The sequence below is a fragment of the Danio rerio genome, chromosome 13 (assembly GCF_052040795.2).
Source record: "Danio rerio strain M-AB ecotype USA chromosome 13, GRCz13ab, whole genome shotgun sequence".
Classification (NCBI taxonomy): Eukaryota; Metazoa; Chordata; class Actinopteri; order Cypriniformes; family Danionidae; genus Danio; species Danio rerio.
The window spans coordinates 43,667,603-43,691,340 of record NC_141033.1 but is presented as its reverse complement, the minus strand read 5'-3'; the positions used below and the strand labels follow the sequence as shown (position 1 = coordinate 43,691,340).

Genomic DNA, 23,738 nt, shown 5'->3' with positions numbered 1-23,738 from the left:
AGGGTCTGTAACATTTTGAGCATTCCACTTTTAAGCACAGAGATGCAATTGATTGGATTGCTTTCATAGAGTAAACACGGAGAGTTTGGAACCAATTGGTACAGAAATTTTAAGAAATGTCATTTTGAGCGCTGTTGAGAGTGTCTTAAACACTAATGATTGGCCATTGTGTTCACATGCTCATCATAAAGGATTGACTTTGAAGGCCATCAGTTCACCAAGTGAAAGCACAGATACAGGGACACTGGAGCGTTTCAAAGTCACATTGATCAGCTGGTCTGTCTATAAGCTAACATATGAGATACTTGCTAACGAAACGACTGATATACACAGCTTTGAAACGCTTCATGTCTGCTGTGTTTCCATTTGTTGAACCAATGACCTTTATGGCCAATCACAGTCATTTCTGTTGAGAACATGAACACAATGGCCAATCAGCAGTCTTTAAGAACACTAAGCAGTGCTCAAATGTTAGTGGGAAATGAATGTTTTAAAAATTTCTCAATACTTTGATAACACTAAATTGAACAGCCTCAAAAGACCAGTGGCCGGTTGCACCAGCAGTGGCTAAGTTAAAATGTAGTCTAGTTGTGACTTAAAGGGACACTAATTCTGATTTATACTTCTGCATCAAGCGCACGCTGACACACACCTCCCTAGAAATTTAACTACACGTCGCAACGACGCATAGCGCAAGCCCTGTGATTGGTCAGTTTGGTAGCACTGATGAGTGTGGGGGGAGAGGAGAGCCACACGAGCCCGATGCAGTGAATGTTTACAAGTGCGGAGTGCCGTGAAGGAGCTCCGGATGGAAGCTGTTGTTTTATGTTTACCTTATGATTACAGTTGTTACACATGAGCTGATTCCAGCCTCAACATGAGTGAGTTTGAGCCACTTGTACATTTAGGTAGCGTTCAGAAAAAAAACACCAGCGAAGAAACTTGACACAGAGGAACATTAACGCCTATAGCCAGCTAGTGTTTCTATAGTGTTATTGCAGAGCAACAGAACCAGTGCACAGATGTATAAATGCAAGGCTACGCACACTGCATGCGCCGTGGGTCACGCCGATTACTTGATGCAGAAGTATAAACTAGGTTTTACATGCTACTAAATATTTTTGTGTTGCGTCACTGAACTAAGTTTAAACGTAACGCTACGTTCCAACTCAATATTTATGGCAGCCTCCTCCCATGTATAATGGTAGAAAAGATACAAAAGCAAGATTAGTTTAGTTTACATTGAAGAGTTCAGAAAAATATAATAAAGACTGATCTCTCTCTACTCACAGCCTCAATTTCCTCCCAAATCTTGCATTTTTTTGGTTATTGAAAGACGTTCAATTTTGTACAGTTTATTGTATCCCTCAATTAAAATGAGAATTTTTTTCACGACTGAGTTTTTCTTCTTTTTCTTTCCTCTTTCATGAGTAGAATATAAAAAATGAAAGTTTTGATATCTGCATTGCGAGCCGTAAATGCACGCAAAGTTGTACGCATTGTATGTTAGTAGTATCTGGCTGTAATTAAATGTGCTATAAAAATTTTATTTTTCAATTTTCATAGGATAGTTATATATAGATGCATTAGTTGCAGAATTTTAAACCAGTTTAACAATTAAAATGCTTTTTTTTTTTGGATATTACGTCTTTTGATGCAACTACTACACATGACTTTACGAAGAGCTTATGACCTACTAACTACAGTTTGCCTTAAGAACATGTGGTGCAACAAAAGTGGGAACAAATTTAGTTCCAAACTAGCTAGTAGTTACTAAGCCCCTAGTTTAACCCTGTTCCTGGAGAGCCACCTTCCTGCAGATTTCAGTTGCTACCCATGTCAAACACACCTGAAATTAATTAGGACCTGAACACCACATGATAATTACAGGCAGGTGTGTTTGATATGAGCTGCAACTGAAATCTGCTGGAAGGTGGTCCTCCAGGAACAGGGTTGGCCACCCCTGCCCTAGACGATCTTAATCCAGCGTTTCTACGATTCTGTCAATCATATTTTCAAGCAATGGTGGTCGCACAAGTCTTCATATCGTATTGCATATGTTGTTTAGCAACGTGAACACCTCCAAATGGTGTTGAAAGAGTAGCACGCTGTATTTATGAGATATAATTCACCCTAAAAATGTAATTTCTGTCTTCACGTAATAATGTATTTGCGACCGCAAAATCACAAGTGACGTGAGCTGACCGTCAGCTGTTATCACAGAGAGGGAGGGTGGGTGTGCGCGCGCCACTGAATGAAGTCTACTTTAGTGAACAGAACCTGCATAGCCTATTAAAGTTGTAACAGGTAATAACAGGTAATAAAGTTGTAAACTGCATTTAGTTTGTGGCACAGAGTGATCGTTTGGGAGCCGCGCGGAAGTGAACCGCTCTTAGCTGTGAAAATGAAGCCGAAAGCGCAAAAAAAAAAAATTTGCGATTCTCATTTTAGCCAGAATCGTGCAGCTTTACTACCCTGGTATTCCAGCCTGATCTCACGAGGAAATGTAACTACTTTACGTTTTGTCCATTTAGTGTTGTATGAGTTCGTATAGTGTTCGTATGAGTTCAGTCATACGAAAATGTGAAATTTTGAAAAGGAGGCGTGACACCAAACCCCACCCCTAAAGCCAACCATTGGGGGGATAAGCAAATCGTACTAAATTGTACAAATAACATTGTATGATTTCATATAAATTAGCCATTAAATCAAAAGATTACGAATTTTTGTAGGATAGTGTTAGGTATTCTTCACCTACTTATGAATGCTGATCTGTGATTGGTCAGGTTGGCAGTGTTGATGCGTGTTGGAGGGGCTGAGAGCTGTTGGAGGGGAGCGAGGCCGGTGGTGTAAGTGTTCAATAAATCTCTAGTCTCGTGAAGGTGTTGCTTCTGGATACTTCTGTGTATACTTTACGATCAAAGCTGTTGAACGTTCGCCAGTTCTTACATCTTTCTTCCCTATAAATGACTGTGACTTGGATTTGCTAGCTGGATTTGACTGCATATCTCAGACACAATGCACTCAATGGAACTAGCAACTTCACTGTCGGTGAGGTGGGGTGGGGTTAGTTGTACGTAATTAAAGCATTGCATGCAGCTGAGCTTCCAACTGCACACGATCTGCATCCAGACCCCTCTCTGGTGTACGCAAACACTTGATTCAGAGTAAATGATTATAAATCAGGCTTCAGAGTTCAATGTCATTACAGCCTGTTACTTAAATTCAGATTAATTGGTGGAATGGAGGGAAAATCTACAATTTTTGTCTAAAGACTGCATGTTTATTTTATTAAAATGTACTCTTTTAACTACAGTAAGACTAAAAGTTGACAAAAGTACAATAATTTTGTAATATTTAAATTTGCGAAGACTTAAATAATAGAAAAGTGACAGACTAATATGCATTTTTTTCTGAAAATAAAGACTAAATCAAAAATATCTGTCAAAATTGACTGCTATTGGATGAACGCATAATCACTTGGAATTTGCAGCAAAACGTGTTGTGTACACAAAACGCGTACATTTTTCTGTAGGTTTTCAGAATTTTAGTCTCTAAATATTACACTTTAGTACTATTTAGGTACTTATATGTACTTTTGAATCATCAATATGGATCATTAAGGTACAAATGTGTATCTTTTGGAAAAGTACCACCTTAGTGATCACAGTACCATTTATTATTTGAGAGTGTACAGATTTTACTATAATAACAAATTACAGTTATATTACAGGTCACTGGTTCAAAGTTTACTCTATTGATTTATTCATTTGAAAAGAATGTTTTATTCGTTTTTTTAAAATTGATTTTATTGATTTATTTTTTTAAGAAAAGCACGTTTCTAGACCTTATTTCAAAACAGAATGTGGTCAGAGGAGATGCATTTGTAGACATTAATATCAGATGGTTATGGTCTCTACTGCGCATTTGTGATGGTTATGCATTTTAACAGAAGGTGGAAAAACTTAGACTCCTAGGAACCTGTGGCACCTCAAGTCTCTGATCCTTCTTGACAGCGTCTGTTAGTCAGGTATTTCTAAAGCAGGTGTGAATGAGTACAATTTTTTTTCAGCTTGATGAGATGGCATTGGCCTTTCAGCAGATAAACACAGTTGTTTTAACCTCTGGCTTCACCTGCGGATGAGTGAAAGAAATCCAATCGTCTCCTGCTAGAGATCAAAGCCTGCTTTTGTCTGTCATGCTCTCTGCTGCTCAGGCTTGTCAAACAAAAGGCTGCTAATTTTGTGGATGAAGCTGAGCGTTATGATTTGATGAAGAGATTACATCTGATGACTGATGAGAGGGTGAAATGCTGCTAATTAAACTTCATCAGTTGACACAATGATTGCTTAACAAATCCAACCATGTCAGGTGAACAATTCAAACTATCGTTAAATTATGGTGAAAATGTGTTTTTACACTTTCTAAAGAACAGAGAGTGGTGTTGTATGTGGTTTGTCTAACAGTGATATTTCAGGAGGGTTTTGGGGAAGTGATTCAAAAATGTTTTAATAGTTTTTTTGTTAAAATTGTTTACATTTTTAGTCATTTTGTCGTGTTTTGTCTTTGAAACGTATTAAACTAATCTAACTGAACCAAGAAATATTTCTTTGGGAACTAGCTTAGGTTTTATTAATATTTGGTTGATTGGTTTTAATTGGTTGGTTGGTTGGTTGGTTGGTTGGTTGGTTGGTTGGTTGGTTTTAAGGTTGGTTGGTTGGTTTTATTTGGTTAGTTGCTTGGTGTTGGTTGGTTGGTTGGTTGGTTGGTTTGTTTGTTTGTTTGTTTGTTTGTTTTTGCTTAGTTGGTTGGTTTGTTTGTTTGTTTTAATTGGTTTGTGGTTGGTTATGATGTGTTGGTTAATTTTAAAGTAGTTGGTTGGTTGGTTTGTTTGGTTGGTCAGTTTTAATTGTTTGATTGGTTTTTAATTGTTTGGTTAGTTTTTATTGGTTGGTTGGTTTGTTTTAAATGGTTGGTTGGTTGGTGGTTGTTTTTAATTGATTGGTTAGTTGATTTTAATTAATTTGTTGGTTGATTGGTTTGCTTTATTTGGTTGGTGATTGGTTGTAATTTGTTACTTAATTGGTTTTAAATTGGTTGGTTTGTTTTAATTGGAATGGTTTGTTTTAAATGGTTAGTTGGTTGGTTTTAATTAATTTGTTTGCTGGTTGATTTCAATCTATTGATTGATTGGTTTGTTTTATTTGGTTGGTGGTTGGTTGTAATTTGTTGGTTGGTTTTAGTTGGTTGGTTGGTTTTAAATGGTTGGTTAATTTTAAATTGTTGGTTGGTTAGTTGGTTGGTTGGTTTTAATTGGTTGGTGGTTGGTTGTAATTTGTTGGTTGGTTGGTTGGTTTTAAACTGGTTGGTTGGTTGGTTTAACAGAACTGGTTGGGTTTATTTCGTTGGTTGGTTGGTTGGTTAATTTTAATTTGTTGGTTGGTCAGTTGGTTTGTTGGTTTTAATTGTTTGGTGGTTGGTTTTAAACTGGTCGGTTGGTTTTAATTAACTGGTTTGGTTTATTTGGTTGGTTTGTCTTAAATGGTTGGTGGTTGGTTGTAATTTTTTGTTTGGTTGTTTTTAATTGGTTGGTTGGTTGATTTTAATTTGTTGGTTGGTTGATTGCTTTAATTGGTTGGTGGTTGGCTGTAATTTGTTGGTTGGTTGGTTTTAAATTGGTTGGTCGGTTTTATTTAGTTGGTTGGTTTTATATGGTTGGTTTGTTTTAAAAGGTTGGTTGGTTGGTTGGTTGGTTGGTTGGTTGGTTGTTTTTAATTGGTTGGTTCGTTGATTGGTTTTATTTGCTTCGTTGGTTGGTTGGTTGGTTTCTTTTTAACTGGTTGGTTTTTAATTGATTGGTTGGTTGGTTGGTTTTAACTGGTTGGTTGGTTGGTTGGTTGGTAGGTTGGTTAGTTGGTTTTAATTGGTTGGTTTGTTTAAATAGGTAGGTAGTTGGTTTTAATTGATGGGTTGGTTAGTTTTATTTATTTGGTTTTAATTAGTTGGTTAACTATGATTATCTGATGGTTACATAATTCTGTTGCCTCTATCAATTAAAATGTATTTGTTTGTGCAGTTTTTACGGTACCATTTGATATGATTCGATTACGATTTGTTTTAAAGCAGCATGTGTTATCAGTAATAATGTTATAATCAAAAAGTTTATATAGTTATAAAGTTCTAAATATTAGTTATAGAGTTCTAAATGTGTTGTGTAGCTTTTAAGGCAGTGCAAAACAGATCTAATTGTCCTTACTGGTTATAGTCAAATGTTTAAATTGATAATTAAATGTTTTGTTTTGTTTTCCATTTGCCTCTCAGATAAATGCCATATGATTGCTTTAAAAATGTGCAAACAATTCCACAAAAAGCTGCATTTAAGCTGTATAATTTTTTCATTATCATTCACATCTATGAAATATGGAATTTGAAAACATGTATTCCATAATCATTCATATTATGTTGCTTATTCAGTAAAGTATAGATTGAATGTGAAATTTTCACATATTTTCATAACGGTTAAAATGATGCATATTTAAAGAGCTATTTTACTACATATATTTTCACCATTTGTCTCTTTGTGCATTTATGTAAGATTTTGTCAGAGTAGACAAAGGGAATGAGTAGTATTCTTTTTCTAGATGTGATTACCATGATGCACATAAACGCACATACATAAACTAGCTCTGTTCCATAACCTAGTAAACTGGCCCACTAAATATCATAGTATATCATTTCAATATATGCATGCTCGTCAAAAGGTTCACAGCAGTATTATATTGCCTAAATGGTATAGTTAACCTAGAAAAGTTTATCTGTTGACAGTAGCAATTGAGTTCAGTGTTATTTTTTACTTCAGTAAATCTATGGCTACCCAACATTGTTCAAAATGTCTTCCGTTTAGCTTAACAGATACATATTGAGTCATTTTTGGATAAACTATCTTTTAAAGAAATTATTTTCAGCCAAATTAACGAGCAACATTGCAGTTAGAGCAGTAAAACTTTGAACTTCATGATGCTCAATAGAAAGAAAGAAAGAAATGTCCCAGCTGGATTATGATCAGGTTGGTCTACAGCTGATTTTGTTTCAGTAAACTTGTGATATACTGTATTGTTTATTAATGTTTTTCATTAGCCTTTGAAATCATATTACTAAATATAGTACAGTGTACTTAAAATATATAAATGTAGTGGTATGAAACAACTAAGATGAATAAAAAGTTTCTCATTTTAAATTCCTGCTCAATTATATATTTTTTTTCACAGGAAGAAAGAGAGAGACAAAACGTTTAATATTGAATGCTGGCACAACTATCCTTGTAGTGTTGCAAAATTTAGCTTACTATGTTTAAGTACAATCATGATATTTTAAAATATAAAGTCATTTTGTCTACGTCATGAACCTACATCACTTAAACCCAACTGAAAACAGAATTATGTCAACGGTTATGGTGTTTCCTGTCATACATTGTGTATATTCCTATCACTACAGCATTTATCTTCATTATTTCCCTCAAACACTGTAAGGCAGGCCCGTGGTGTCGACAGCAGGGCAGCTCACCAGGTTTTGGAACAGAGCCGCTGTGTGAAATTGCGCTGAAGTTTGTGGGATTTTTAAAGTAGGGATGGGCTCTTAAAGCGCTAAATGTTGCCCTGGTCTCAGCCAAGACAAAACAAATGTGAAAGCAGGCTAATTCAGAACAGGCCCGGCTGCAGCGGACCCCAGGAGTTCTTCATTTGTTCTGTTTAGTCTGGCAGCCACTCCAGACGCAGAATATTGTTTTATGATTTTGGTAAACAATGGGCTGACTGTTGCAGGGGATAAAGAGGCCAACACAAGCGTAGGCCATGCACCAGACTCACCTGAGGACAGCAGGTGGGTCAACGGGTCTGTTAGAGCGATGAGAATCAAGGCTGTTTGTGTGTGTGTGTGTGTGTGTGCGTGTGTGTGTGTGTGTGCGTGTGCGTGTGTTTGTGTGTGTTTGTGTGTGTATTTATAGTGCTCAGCATGTATGAGTACACCCCACCAAATCAATGTTTTTAATTCATATTTTTAATAGGAAGCTATACAATACTATATTTGTGCATATACATTAGATTAGTCAATACTGAAGCCAAATCCGGAGCTTATGTAGCAAAATAACTTGCGATAACTGTTCAAAAATTTGTACACCCATATGTATATGTTATAGAAAAATATTACATACAAAATTAAATTGAGAAACAATCAAGAGAAGCAAAAAAATATAGATTTTGTTGACATTATTAGGTTGTAATTTATTTTTTGCAATATTTTGCTAAAAATGAAATTTAATTGTATTGTTATCTTTTAATTTCTAAATATTTTTGGTGACTAAAAGATTATTTTAATAAATATATTGGCTTAATAAATATGTTTTGTTTAAATGCGCCAAAATACATTGCCTATATTCACTGAGAAATGGATATGGGGTGTACTTAACTATGCTGAGCTTTGTATATAAACTATATATAAAACAATATATTTATTTGTTAGTTTTTATATTTCAGATGTAGTATTGAATAATATGCCATAAAATAAATTTATTTTTTATTTTTTAGTAGATGTATTATGACAGACTTGCTAATCAAGTGCTTCTAATTGGATGTGCATTCTAAACCTTAAATAAATTAAACATATGTTACTTTTATTTAATGTGGTAAGTTTTTAGTTAATATACTGTAAAAATCATTCCAAATAAATCCACAGATTTTGCACAAGGTTCTTACAGAGATAGCAAAAAATGACAGCAGATGTCTGCCTGGATATGTGCAATATTTGTATGTATTGTAGTGATCTGTATGTTTTGGTAAACAACACAGCACCTTTGTTTACCCTTTCTCACAACACTTCTCAAAATTATCACTTGTTCAGTCAGTAGGAGGAGATTAGGATTGATTGATCACATGAGCATTTACACTACAAAAGTAAATTTCATAGCACTTAAAGAAATTATATGCATACTCAAATTTTTCCAAAAGGTTCACACCAATATTATGCTGCTATTTTTTCTTTGTCAATATTAGCCATTGGCTTCAAAAGTGTTTTTGCAATATGATGTTTTTTTATTTATTTATTTTTTTTTTATCTGGTGAACAGAAAACAAGACATTTTGAAGAATGTTGGACACCATCAGCCATTTAAATCCATATAAAACAGAACAAAAATACTATGGAAGTCAACAGCTGCTGCCTTCCAAGATCCATCAAAATGTCTTCTTTTTGTGTTCAACAGAAGAAAGAAACTCAAACAGGTTTTGAACAAGTGGAGTGTAAGTAAATGATGGAGGAATGTTTATTTTTGGGTTAACTATCCCTTTAAAATCATACAATAAAGTATTGTAGGCCTATAGCTTAAAAAATGTGTTGAAATTTTATTCATTTTAGTAAGTTATAAGTGTCACGGTGCCTCAGTGGTTAAAACTGTCACCTCACAGCAAGAAGGTGGATCATGTCCTGGCTGGGTCAATTGATATTTCTGTGTGGCATTGGCATGTTTTCACTGTGTTCACATGGATGTCCCCTGGGTGCTCCGGTTTTCCCCACAGTCCAAAGACATGCGCTATATTGGACAAACTAAATTAGCCGTAGTGTATGTGTGTGTGTGAATGTGAATGTGTAAAGGGGTTTCCCAGTTCTGGGTTGAGGCTGGAAGGGCATCCGCTGCGTAAAACATGTGCCGCAATAGTTGTTAGTTCATTCTAATGTGGCAACCCCTTATAAATAAGGGACTGACCTGAAAGAAAATGAATAAATGAATAATATGTTAAAGTAATATATGTTACTGTGACTGATTGATCATATTATTTTTTTACAGTGTTCAAAGAAAAAGTCTTGTTTTGTTTTATAGTACATGGCAGGAAAGATGAGTAAGTGTGTGTGTGTGTGTCTATGTGTCTATCAGGCAGGGACACCGGCATGGATCAAACCATCAGTCGCTGTCGTCTCTGCAAGAGCTCTGCTGTCTGTCTGTCTGCCTGCTGGAGCCCACATGAAGCTCTCGAATCTCAGACGCCCTTCCAGACTCACATTCCACACAGCCAGGAGGGATGATTGGTAATAAGATTGACTTAAAACAACCAGCACACACCATCAGGACAGAAAACATCCCAAATGACATATCATTGATCACACTATTGTTTGCAGAGGGCTTACTTGTGGAAGCTTATATGCTTCATTGAATGCTTAATTCTGATTGGCTGAGAAACTTTCTAAGTGGCCATTCATACAGAATGGTTCTTTGAGTGTAAAAACGTGAGACACAGTCCTCAGGAATCATTTCTTAAAAGCACAGAATAGGGCTGAGGTATCCAGAGCCTGTAAACAAACTCACAATGCTTTCCCCACCTCCAAGTCCTTCTGATTGGTCTACTGCTTTGGAACTGACATTGATGAAATTCTTTAGTAAATGGAAAAATAGCTCATACGATGCCACATTGTGGGCCCTATCATACATCCATCGCAATGTGGCACAAGGCGCGACGCAATTGTTGTTTCCTAGTTTCAGCTTGACACCAGAGTGGTTTTGCATTTTTGTGCCACGCTGTTTAAATAGCAAATGCATTTGCACTCATATGTGCGCCCTTAGGCGTTCTGGTCTAAAAAAGGAGGTGTGTTGAGGCGCATTGCTATTTTGAGAAACTTTAATAGTCTATTCTATATAGCGTGTTAGTTGTGTGCCTCGCTTACACACTATATATATATATATATATATATATATATATATATATATATATATATATATATATATATATATATATATATAAAGGATTAAAATATAACAAAACATTATTTTCTAGCCTACATGAATATAAAAACCATACTTTCATGCCTTCTTCATCTCGGGAGGCTTTTTCAGTTTATTCATGACAATTTGCTTTTGTATAATGTTGTTATTATTTGCGGTATTATTTTTGTTTTATTAAAAACATGCTTAGATTTGCCCACCTTTCAGGTTTTAGACCACATAGGGCACAGCATGTGTATTAGGATATAATTGACCACACTTCGTTATTATTGTTCATTTATTCATTTGCTGGAAATTGGAACTGAATTTAGAAATCATTTTGAAACAAATCTTTGCACTTAACAAACGCAATTAATTATTTATAGGCTAATTGATGTCAGTGCATACGAGGTTTCCCTATCCATGAGAGCGAAAGTGAAAGTTAATCATTTATCTCTCATTTTCGTGCTGCAGATGCTCTGTTTAACTGTTTTCTTGCTAGTGAAGTGCTCAGTTTTTCCACACACTTACTTTACTTTATGTTAACAGCAAATGCGCTATGACACGACGCAACTGACTCTTAAAGGGAATGGGACTCTGATTGGTTTATTTTCAAAACACACTTATAACTCATTAAGAAAATAAGCTCAACCCTTTTAGACCATGCGCCACGGTGCAAAGCAGATTTTTCCGTCCTGATATTAGCAAAAGTGGATTCTGACATGCCCCTAATGCGTTTGCGCACTGCGCTTTGCACTTTGCGCATGGATCGTCAAAATAGAGCGCCGTGTCTCTTTTGGTTTTAATTTTCAGTACGATGTTAGCCAACATTATTATGTTAAATACTGTACTACTGCATCGATTGTAACTGGAGAAAACCGGACACTTAACCACCGCAGTGAAATGATCTCTGGGTCTCTCCCTGAATGAGTTTGAACTTTTCTCAAAGTTAATGGCCACAGTTCCATTAACACTACACTGAAAGATTCCACAGAATACAACAGTCAAAAATCAAATCAAAACATTAGGCTTTGAATGAAATGTGTGAGAAGATAGTCACACAGACACAGCAGCTATTTGATGACAAAAATCTGGCAAATGTCTTGAAATGCATCTTACACAGTAGAAAGGTAGTTGCTGTAGTACTGTACACTCTCAGGGCCTACTCACACTTTGCTATCCGTACCGTGTCGAGGCCCGTTTCCTGGATCGTTTGAGAAGTGTGTGTGCGCTGAATCGGGCTCAGGCACTGGCCCTGCCCCGGTTGGAAGAGGTGTGCCTGAGCGCGGTTCACTTTGGCTGAAGCCCGAAAACTGAAAGCGAGACGTGACTTTTAAGGGACTGTTTCATATGGATTTATTAATCAATCTTACTGTTCAGTGAACGCAAACTGCCGCAGTTTATTAAAGACGCAAACCCCTCACTGCACGACAGCTGAGAACCTTTAGCAAACCTCCTAATTCCTGCAGCACGAGGGCTTTATGATTGTTTATGAGCGTCAAAAGTGGCTGATCTGTTCGGCGAAATATCTGACTGCGTGTCACCGCATCCCTAAGGACTAAAGAGATATAACTAGAATAATATCCGCTGTGCTGAGCGAAAGCGCTTTCTGAACAGCGCAGCATCGATGACGTAAGCGTGCCCAGGCCCGAATGTGGTGAGAGTGTGGGCTGTCAGGGGAGACGGGAGTGGGGACAAGTGTGCTTTGGCCCGGTTCGAGGCAACTGTACATAGTGTGAGTACGCCCTCAGATGAAAGGTACAAAAGCTGTCACTGGGGCAGTACCTTTTCAAAAGGTACATATTTGTACCTTAAGGGTCAATAATGGTACCTCAAAGGTACTTTTTTAGGTACATTTAGGTACTAATATGCACCTTTAAGGTACCACTGTGGACTATTTGGGTACAAATATATATCTTTTAAAAAGCGATTGCCCCAGTGGCAGCTCCTGTACCTTTATTTCTGAGAGTGTACAGTACTACAGCAACAATCTTCCTACTGTGTCAATGAGCGATTATTAAAAATGTACTTAGGACAAACTCATTTTAATCAAAGACTTTTGAATTTAAAACAACATATTGGTTGAACTGCACCTTTAAATGAATGAACTCAATTACGGCTGAGTGAAATAATTTCCTCAGACAACACATCTTTCCCAGGTCGATCAAGAGAATACCTGAGGCTGTGAGCTGTTTACTCTTCACTCAGAACAATAGCGTTTTAATTGTTTGTTTTGATTAGCTAGCTCACAGAGCTGTGGAATGAAGAAGGTTTAATTAGCGATGCCAGTTTTCTCTTTGCGCAACCGTTTCCTCAAAGCGTCATCGAGAGCACGGCGCACGATGAATGGAGCACATTGTTTAAGAGCAGATCTACAGGGTGTAAGGAATGACACCCGTTCTGAAACTGTTTAGATAAGCGTGGTAAAACACACTCGTGCCAGGTGAGAAGCGCCTTTTGAAGCCTGTAATGAACGCTGGGAACAAGGCTGGCTTCTTCTGTTCAACATTGTTTGTGTGGCACCTGTGCCAAAGAAATCAAGAGATGTGACATGTTTGTTGCCACATTATCTCTAAAATCATCATCATCATCTTTGTAATTTCGCTATATTGAAATGACAAAAACAACCCACCCATGTTTTAGAGGTGATGCAATTCTGTTTTGCACTCCTACGCTTGTGCAAAATGCTCGCTGCACAGATGAATGAGATAATTGTCTTCGAATATGATGTTCCTGGCAGTCAGAGCTCTGCTTCAGCTCACTGTTTGAGTGTATTTGAGAGCGGTTCCTCCTCCTTATGCCATAAACATACACGTACACACACACACACATGCCTGTGGTCAGCAGAGGTTTGTGGTCTGCCCAATAACGAGCGGTTCAGCGTAAACACGCTTTCTAGACTGGCCCAAACCCCACAACCCTCTGCTGCTGAAATATTACTCACAAAGCTGTCACCGTCACTATGTGTGTGTGTGTCTGTGTGTGTGTGTGTCTGTGTGTGTGTATGTGTGTTCATACAGAGTAGTAGACGTGCTAATGGACACATGAAAATATTTAAATCTCAACACTGAGCAAAACCAGATTTCTCAGAAAGGCAGTTTTGTTTGTCAATCTTTTAAAGAAATGTCTTGAGTCAGCTTGTTGCTGCACGTCTGATTTATTTGTTTGTTGTTGAACCTAAAGAAGTGTGTGTGAGGTCATCAGAAAACTCATTTAGTACAAAACGCCTACTGTACTTGGATCTTTTAAACATTTAGTGTTGTGTAACTTGTGTTTTTATTTACATATAAATATTATATAAGTGTAAAAAGATATTATTATTATTATTATTATTATTATTATTATATCATTGCATAATGAATTATTACATGTATTAATATATTGTCACAATTACAGTTAAAAATAGATATTTTATTCAAATAGCAATAAAATATGCATTGTGTAATTTCAATTTAATTTTAAGAATTTGTTTTCATGTAATACACATTGCCTATACATATAATAATGTTAATTAAAATTAGATTTAAAGGTCCATCATGCACATATATTCTGTCAGTGTTTAAGAATTCATAGTTTTTGGGAAACTGTATACTCCGCTATCCATTATATTATTGATCTTCATATTCCTAGATTATTCTATGTACTTAATCTGATATTTCTATTAAACTTGAAAAGAAGTATAGATATCTATTTAAGATATTATTGGCAAAGAGTAAAAAAGCTATAACCCGGAAATGGTAGAAGGAAGACCCACCAACTAAAGACGAATGGTTCCAAATAACAGCAGAAGTTGAGGAAATGGAAAAAATTATACTTGCAATATGATTACAAAAAGAGATCTTTGAAAAGAAATGTCTTTCTCCACAATGACAATATAATTATCTATCATTTACATTAAATATTATGCATCATTGAGAGACTATGTTTTGCCAACATTTTATTTATTTCTATTCAATTTATTTATTTTCTTTATGAGGTTAATTTAATATTTGGTAACACTTTATTTTGATGGTCCATTTGAGTATTAGTAGTCTGTCAGCTTAAAATCTGCTGATACTGCTCCTACAACAGGCATTTAACTGACCATAAGAAACTTTGCAGGTACATGTCAACTTACATTAACCCTAACCTCAACCTAACTACTTATAATCTGATGAGAATTAGTTGGCATGTAGATGCAATGTAACTTAAATTCAACAACTGGACCATCAAAATTTTTTTTTTTTAAATTTGTATGTATATATGTATACATACGGGTTGTATTTGTGTACATATGTATGTTATTTTTAATTTTTTATTATTATTATTTTGTTTGTTTGTTTTGTTCCCACTGGTTTTATGACCCTAAAAAAACTAAGTACAAAAAAAAAAGATTTTAAATATCACCAAATTAGCAGTTTTTTGTGATTCTTGTTTTTTTTTTCATTTATTTATGATTTTGAATCGCATTATGAGACCTCGATCTTTTCTCTAACAACTTTTGAGGTTGAAAACTTTTTAAAAAGTGACGTTTGTTGACATTTTTTAAAAAAGTTTGAAGTGATATATAGTCCTTATTGGTCAAACATCAAAAGTCAACAGAGGAGAAATCAAGGTCCTTTAATGCAATTCATAAACAAAAATAAAGGAAAAACATTCAGGAATCACAAAATGTGGAAACTGATCATTAATGCCTATGGGTTACATACACTCACCAGCCACATTATTAGATACACCTTACAAGTACCGGGTTGGACCCCTTTTTGCCTGGAAAGATTTGTCAGCTGCTCATCCATGATGTGAATCTCCAGTTCCACCACATCCACCACAAGATGCTCTATTGGATTGAGATCTGGTGACTGAAGGCCATTTGAGTACAGTGAACTCATTGTCATGTTCAAGAAACCAGTCTGAGATGATTCACGCTTGATATCCTGCTGGAAGTAGCCATCAGAAGATGGTAGGTATGGTCACGATGTTCAGTTGGTACTGATGAGCCCAAGGTGTGCAAGAAATTCTGAATTGCAGCAGATCATCTTGAGCATGTCTACATGCCTAACTACACTGAGATGCTGCTATGTGATTGGCTGATCAGAAATTTGCCTTAACGAGCAGTTGGCGAGTGTACATAATAAAGTGGCCAGAGAGTGTTGATTGACAGACAGACTGTAATAAAGGCAGGGTTCCACACAATTCATTCAGGTTGTTCCAACACAAATCAATTACTTTAACTTAAATTTAAGTGGATTGAACATAAAGCAATTAAGTTATTGTTTATTATTAAAATCATTTTATACATGTATGAATGGATGGAGGGACGGATGAATGGATGAACCGCATGATGCTTAATTAGGAGCACATTTTTATTGTTCACTGTCCCTTTAAAAGGAGTGCGTCTAAGTAGTAAAACTATATGGCACACAAACACCACACAAAGCTGTAGACACATGCACACAGAGCTGGCGAGCTGATCTGCAGTGTAACTGAACGCTCTTCTGCGGTTTTGTTTGGACTTGTTTCTGAGTAATTTGCTCATTTGGCTGAGATTGGAGGTAAGTAACTTTGACAGTTACTCAGAAGAACAGCTCAGAAAACCAAAACTACACACTGAGAGATGACACGATTTGTGCGTGTATGTGTGTGTGTGTGTGTGTGTGTGTGTGTGTGTGTGTGTGTGTGTGTGTGTGAGAGAGAGAGAGAGAGAGAGAGTGTGTGTGTGTGTGTGTGTGTGTGTGTGTGTGTGTGTGTGTGTGTGTGTGTGTGTGTGTGTGTGTGTCTCCTCCTCAAGGCTCCACGCGCACAGTTAAAATAGTCAGTTTTGGTGAGCTCTCGAATCTGTGACGCCTGACATCATTAAACTGATCTGGCTGTCTGTAATTTTCAGCCACAGTGTCTGTCAGTAGAGAGAGAGAGACAGACAGCAGGGTCAGGGGACACAGAGAAAGGTTACATTTCGCGTAAAGAGCATGAAGGAGTGGAAAACTCACTCTTTTATGATCCTGTTAATGAAGAGCCTTGTTCTGACATTCACCAGCCGCTCCAGAGATGTGGACAGCACTGATCCTGTGATTCCAGTCATGAAAAGCGGGCCTAAAATCACACACTTAACCCTTTGATGCTCAGCATGAGTTTATAGTGACTGGCTAAGGGTTTTGTGTGTGTGTGCGTGCGTGCGTGCGTGCGTGCGTGCGTGCGTGTGTGCGTGTGTGTTTTGCCATACATTTGCAAGAAATTAATTCCATCGTTCAATATTCTCCAGAAACTTGTTTTTTGTCATTGCATTCTTTGCTTTTTAAATGTCTTTTCTAACATTTTAAACGGGACCTATTATACCCTTTTTACAAGATGTAATATGTCTCTGATGTCCCTAGAGTGTAAATGAAGTTTCAGCTCAAAATAGCACACAAATGGTGTTTTTTATAACTCATCGAAACTGGCAGCATGGTGGTGCTCCAAGCAAGAAGGTCACTTGTTCAGGCTTTAGCTGGGTCAGTTGGCATTTCTGTGTGGAGTTTGCATGTTCTCCTCATGTTGGCATGGGTTTTCTCTGGGTGCTCTGGTTTCCCGCACAGTCCAAAGACATGTGCTATACATGAATTGGGTAGGCTAAATTGTCTGTAGTATATGTGTAAATAAATGTGTATGGGTGGAAGGGCCTCCGCTGCGAGAAACATATGCTGGATAAGTTGGCGGTTCATTACGGTGCGGTGACCCCAGAATAATAAAGGGACTAAGCTGATAAGAAGTTAATGAATTAATTAATTTATCTAAAACTTTTAAACTCAAATTACAAAAAAGTCAAAAAAACTCAGTTTTTTAACATATGTACATATGGGCTTCAGAGTAAATTAAGTTTGCTACTCAAGGGGGGAAATACTACTGTTCACAATAGAATCCTAATTCTGTATTTCTGTCATAAAGCTGAATCTCTGCTGTGGAGTGGATTTCTCTTGTAAGACGTTTTTGTTGCATATGCACTGGACTTATTTCACACAATGTACTTGTTGTGCTCAAATTAATAATTCTTCCTATACGTTTCTGCTTATTGTTTTCCAATTAAAGAATTAGTGGTATGTGAAAAGACAAAAACAGTTGTGTTAGAAACCCCAGTAAATGTGTGGTCGTCAGACTGCTTCTCCACAAACAGAGAAGGAGAAAATCACAAGACATTGTCTCAGAAAAATAATTCCAGACATTTTATTTTGCATGATATTGGCATCAAATTCAAAACATATACTAGCTTAGCTTCTAGTGTAGCTTTTGATGTATTGCTTTTCTGGAAAGACCGTTTCAGAAAGGAGGTTAAGTGAAAACTCAGAGTATTTTAACCCTGAATTGAGAGAAACTCTAGGTTTTCCGTTTCAAAATGGCAGGTTTGTTAAACTCAAGCCTGTTTCTGAAAGAGTGGTAACCGTGGTAACTTACTCTGTGAACCTAACCTGGTCAGGAGCAGGTTTTATTCTGCTGTTCTGAAACCGAAAACTCTGAATTTTAAAATTCTGATTTCAAATTTCAAGTTTAAACTCCGAGTTGGTTGAACCTCCTTATTGAAGCAGGCCCCAGGACTGATTTCACATAATTGTTCATGAAATAATAAAATGTTTAGTGCGGTGCAATTTCTTTTTACATTACTTCTATAATGTAGAAGAGTATACATCTATAACCTTTTTTTTCCCTTTTGAGCATTAGAAACTGTAGATGATGGATAATAAAGCCCAGAGTGACTTTTTTCCAAAGATACATAAACTGTGAATGTAGACCAAATTATTCAGCAACTGTAAATGTTTTAGTTTGGGAGGGTCATTTTTGAGAGTGCATTTGACGGTGAGGGAAAGACGGACACTGATATAGGGTGCTTTCACACCTGCCTTATTTATTTCGATTAAATCGCACTAGAGTTTGTTTTCCCTTTTGGTACGGTTCGTTAGGGCAGGTGAGAATGCAGCAATCGTACTCGAGTGCGCACTAAAAGCGGATCAAATAAGCGTACGAGACCTGCTTGAAGAGGTGGTCTTAGTACTCTTTTAAACAAATCCTGGAGCGGTTCGTTTGTGGTGAGAATATGATCCGTACTAAAACAGGTCCAACCGTTAAAAGTACTGTGCATTTTGTACTTATTCAGCTGCCATAGGCCGATGCGCTGTGCATTATGGGATATGGAGGAAAAATATATGTTGACAGCGCTTTACCAACAAAGAGAGAGAGAAGGGGGGGGGGTATTACCTGATGGATCGTTGGTAATAATTCCGCAAGATGACCATGTCCCAGTTTAGCTAAATTAATTCACGCCTCCTCCTGAAGTGACATGCGATGCATTGAAACTCTGTTTCCCAGCCGCGGCCGCGCTTCATTCTCGAAATGTATAGTTTGTCTAAAGCAGGGATACAATCAGTCAGCGCAGTCGTCCATCCAGAGTAAAAATGACATTTTGTTTTGTTTACTTTCGGGAGTTCACTGGCATTTTCCCGCATGTGAATTCTGACCAATCAATAAGCAGTTTAGGAAATATGTTCAACAACATCTGGCCAATGAGAGATGTGGATTTTGTCAGATGACTGCATTTTGGTTCGTTTCAACTGGCCCGGACCAAAGCCAGCAGTGTGGTGTGAAAAATGACCCAAAGACGGCAGAAAATGCAACAATGTATCATTTATTACCCTTGGTCCGCACCAAATGAAGAGAACTACAGATGTGAAAGCACCCTTAGTCTCAGAAAAATTTTACAGAAATCTCATTTTGCATGCTATCGTCATCAAATTTAAAAATATAAACTCATAAGAAACTTGGCTTTCAAGTCCTATTTTTCTAGGACATTAACGTTTTCCTGTGTTTGTATATGCAAAACAAATATTGAACACAATATTTTTTTTCTCATAACTTTATGATGTATAACTTTTTATATTTTTCAACATGTAACTTCCTTTTACCACAGTAAAGCTCAAAGTGCCTTCTTTCCAGTGATACCCAGTTTGTGTTTGTAGCTTACTGGAGTCAGATACTGTTACTATTTAAAGTTAGCAAGGTGTAAATTCCCAAAATTGAGTGCTGGCTAAAACTGCAGAGTTGAATTTTCAACGTCAAAAGTAAACAGCAGTTATCCAGATCCCATAATGAATTTCATAGCCATAAATAAACAGAAAACACCTGTGAACCACGACGTGAAAAGGCAATCAAAGCTTAATTTTTGCAGCCATTGTATACTATTGATATCTGGAAGACAGTCCATAATCTGAAGCTGATTATAACAAACCTATATTGTGTTCAAAGCTGGCGTTAATGAATCCAGAAGTTTGCCAATACTGCTCTATATGTGTATGCGTGCCAAACAGGCTACATAATAAAGTAATTAAAGGGTCAGATATCTCTATGATTAACCTGCAATTGGGGCCTGACTGCAGGACTAATTAGAAGTTAGCCAGACACACCAAAGGTTGTCGCAGCTGATCCTCTTGTACTTCCTCGGGATTCTCCTCGTTTGATATCCTCCTGTCGGCTTTGTACTTCCCTGCTGTTTGGGCCCATTGAGGCTTTCATGTGGTCAGGTGTTTTTCTGCAGACAGGGATAAAGAGACCCAGAGGATTACGGCTCTTCAGCAGAGCTCTGAGCTTGTTTGTTTGCTATGATAGCTTCCGCTAGGGGACTCACAAAACTGCATCAGATATTTTTTGTGTTAGGAATAATGCTTTCAGTTGTTTTTGTTTCCATAGATTACCTTAGATCATTCACTGCTCACCAGTTTATCCACATGCTTTACATACATGGATCAAAATGTTCAGTTTTAAGAGTATGTTCACACAAACATATATTGTTTGGGCCGTTCATTTACACAACTGCTTATTGGGGCCACCAAATTTTAACATCAGCTTTCATTTGAACACAGACCCACAGTTTTCTCTGTATATACTACACACAAAGAAGTGTGATTTTGTGAAAATGGTGTGTGATTGTGTATTATGCTTTCAGGTGTTGTGTTGTTCAAATCAAGAATGGTGGACTTAAAGCTCGGACTATAAGGCCAACTATTGGTATGTACAGTGATTTTAATCAATGTTTTGTGTATTGTTTTAAAAAATGTGTTGTCTGGATATTAAAACCTTTCCATTTGTAACTACACCATTAAACACATTTCACAATGTAAACATACTCTAAGGTCCTTGAATGAATTTCTTATTGTAAAAAGATTGAGAAAATTTAAATGAAAAATGATTTGACAAATATTCAATTATATTGAAAGTTTACCGTATGCAGGAGGTATGCATCAGTTACAACAAGACCTCAATTTTAAAATCATTGTAGCCCTTTTTTGTGAGTTTTCATATTTCAAAGTAGCAAATAGATATTTTAATGGCATTGAAAGTTATGCAATTGCCATGGAAGCCTATAAAGAAAATGTACAGTGATTGCTCCGAGCATTTCCACTTGAAAGCTCCAAGTGCTCTTTCTGTTTAGTATTTTGTTTTTATAAACTAGAATAGAAGTTAAAATGCTCTGAAATGTATATTATTGTGATGGAAAGTTCACAGAATGTGTCAATTTTTCCCTTTTTAAACCAAGCTCTGTGCATTGAACTACTTCACATTTTTCACATTTACATTTATTCATTTAAGAAACTTTTTTTTGTCCAAAGCAACTCCACTACACACAAAATATTGAATTTTTTGCTATGTCAGGGTTTCTGAATGATGCTTAACCTGCTGAAAAAAGCAAACAGTGTATGTCATTAGACTGTGTATATATACAGTTGAAGTCTGAATTAATAACCCTCCTGAATTATTAGCCCCCCTGTATATTTTTCCCCAATTTCTTTTTAACAGAGAGCAGATTTATTCAACACATTTCTAAACATAATAGTTTTAATAACTAATTTCTAATAACTGATTTATTTTTATCTTTGCCATGATGACAGTAAATCATATTTGACTACATATTTTTCAAGACACTTCTATACAGCTGAAAGTGACAATTAAAGGCTTAATTAGGACATTTCCTTGCTCCGTTAAACATAAAAGAAAAAAAAAGGGGGGGGCTAATAATTCTGACTTTAACTTATATATACATACACAGTAGGGCTGCACAAAATATCATTTTAACATTGATAACGTAATGTGATCATTCGCAATAGTCACATCATGAGTATATGCACTATTGAGTCTGGGTTATAATTTTTCATTTCGCAAGTGTTTTTTGAGGCCTTTGACTTTTTGAGGGTTTTAAAAACATTCAGGCCTAAGAAATTGTACCATCAGAAACTTTTTTTAATTTAAGAAATTATTAATTTTATTAAATTGTTTATAAAACATAGACTATGCAGTCTTGTTTTAAATTGTATTATTTTATGCCTGCCAACACTGCCAATTTTCCCAGGAGTCTTCGGTATTTCAGACCCAACTCCAACCACCCTCCTGTTTTGTTATTTGACTCTTGTAATTTCTCCCCTAGGTCGCCAACTTTGGTATAGTATCTGATCACAGTGGCCACCCGGAACCTTCTTCATAGTACAGTTACTAACACCACAGTACAGTTATTAACCTGCCCGCCTCGCAACAGTCCGCCCCACCACTAGTCTCCTGGAGTTTCAGAGACAAATGTTGGTAGGTATGGATTATTCAATTACTGTATACCTGAATACATAGGAATACAGTTTGACTCATGGGAAAACATTAAGGGCTCTATTTTGACGGTCCATGCGCAAAGTGCAAAGCGCAGGGTGCAAACGCATTCAGGGCGAGTCAGAATCCACTTTTGCTAAAATAAGGAAGGAAGAATCCACTTTGCGCCGTGGCGCATTGTCTTAAAGGGTTGAGCTTATTTTCTTAAGTTATAGGTTTGTTTTGAGAATAAACCAATCAGAGTCTCATCTCCCATTCTCTTTAAGAGTCAGTTGCATCGCGCCATAGCGCATTTGCTATTTACATGACGTAAAGTAAGTGTAAGTGGAAAAACTGAGCACTTCACTAGCCAGAAAACAGTTAAACAGAGCATCTGCAGCACGAAAATGAGAAATAAATTATTAACTTTCACTTTCGCTCTTGTGGATAGGGAAACCTTGTATGCACAGACATCAATTAGCCTATAAATAATTAATTTCATTTATTAAGCGCAAATATTTGTTTCAAGACTATTTCTAAATTCAGTTCTAATTTCCAAAAAACTAATAAATAAACAAAAATAACGAAGTGTGGTTAAAAAACTGTTATATTCTAATACACATGCTGTGCCCCATATGGTCTAAAACCTGACAGGTGGGCAACTCTAAGCTTGTTTTTAATAAAACAAATATAAATATGCATAAAATAAATAATACTGCTAATAATAATAACATTATACAAAAGCAAATTGTTATAAATGAACTAAAAAAGCCTCCTGAGATAAAGGCATGAAGGCAGTAGTTTTTATCTTTATGCAGGCTAGAAAATAATGTTTTGTAATATTTTAATCCTTTATATTTATAATCTATATATATATTCTTATTATATCCTATATATATATATATATATCCTTAATATTTAAATTCTTTTTCATATGTAAAGATATTTGCGTATTGCTCTACATCTTGTGTGTATTAAGCAGTATGTAAGCGAGGCGCACAACTAACGTGCTCTGCGCTGGACAATAGACCAGCTTTGTTCTGGTCTAAATAGCAATGCGCCAGCAATACACCTTAACACGCCTCCCTTTTTAGACCAGAACACCTATGGGCACACATAGAAGCGCAAATGTATTTACTATTTAAACAGCGTAGCGCAAAACATCAAAACGACTTTTGCGCCAAGCTGAAACTCCGCCACATTGCGCCAGGTGTACGATAGGGCCTTAAAACTCTGTTCATTTAATTTGTATCTTTTTCATTATTAAACTTTTATGCGCTTTTCTTTTTTCTTATTTACGTTTCTAATATTTTACGTATACGCACTCCCTTACAGAATCATCCCAATCAATCTAGAATTATACATTCTTTCCAAATAGAGATATTGGAATCATCTAGTGAAATTGTATTCCTATCGCAATATAT

The 23,738-nt window shown here is 36.4% G+C and overlaps 1 long non-coding RNA gene across 1 annotated transcript in view; it reads left to right on the top strand.

The window, feature by feature from the left end:
* LOC141377057 (uncharacterized) overlaps window positions 1-23,738 on the top strand; it is a 101,686-nt gene that overhangs the window by 67,256 nt on the left and 10,692 nt on the right. Inside the window, exons 2-4 of the long non-coding RNA XR_015506352.1 lie at window positions 9,925-10,076; window positions 20,690-20,751; window positions 22,166-22,317. This is a non-coding gene — a long non-coding RNA (uncharacterized LOC141377057). The remainder of the gene's footprint in view (window positions 1-9,924; window positions 10,077-20,689; window positions 20,752-22,165; window positions 22,318-23,738) is intronic.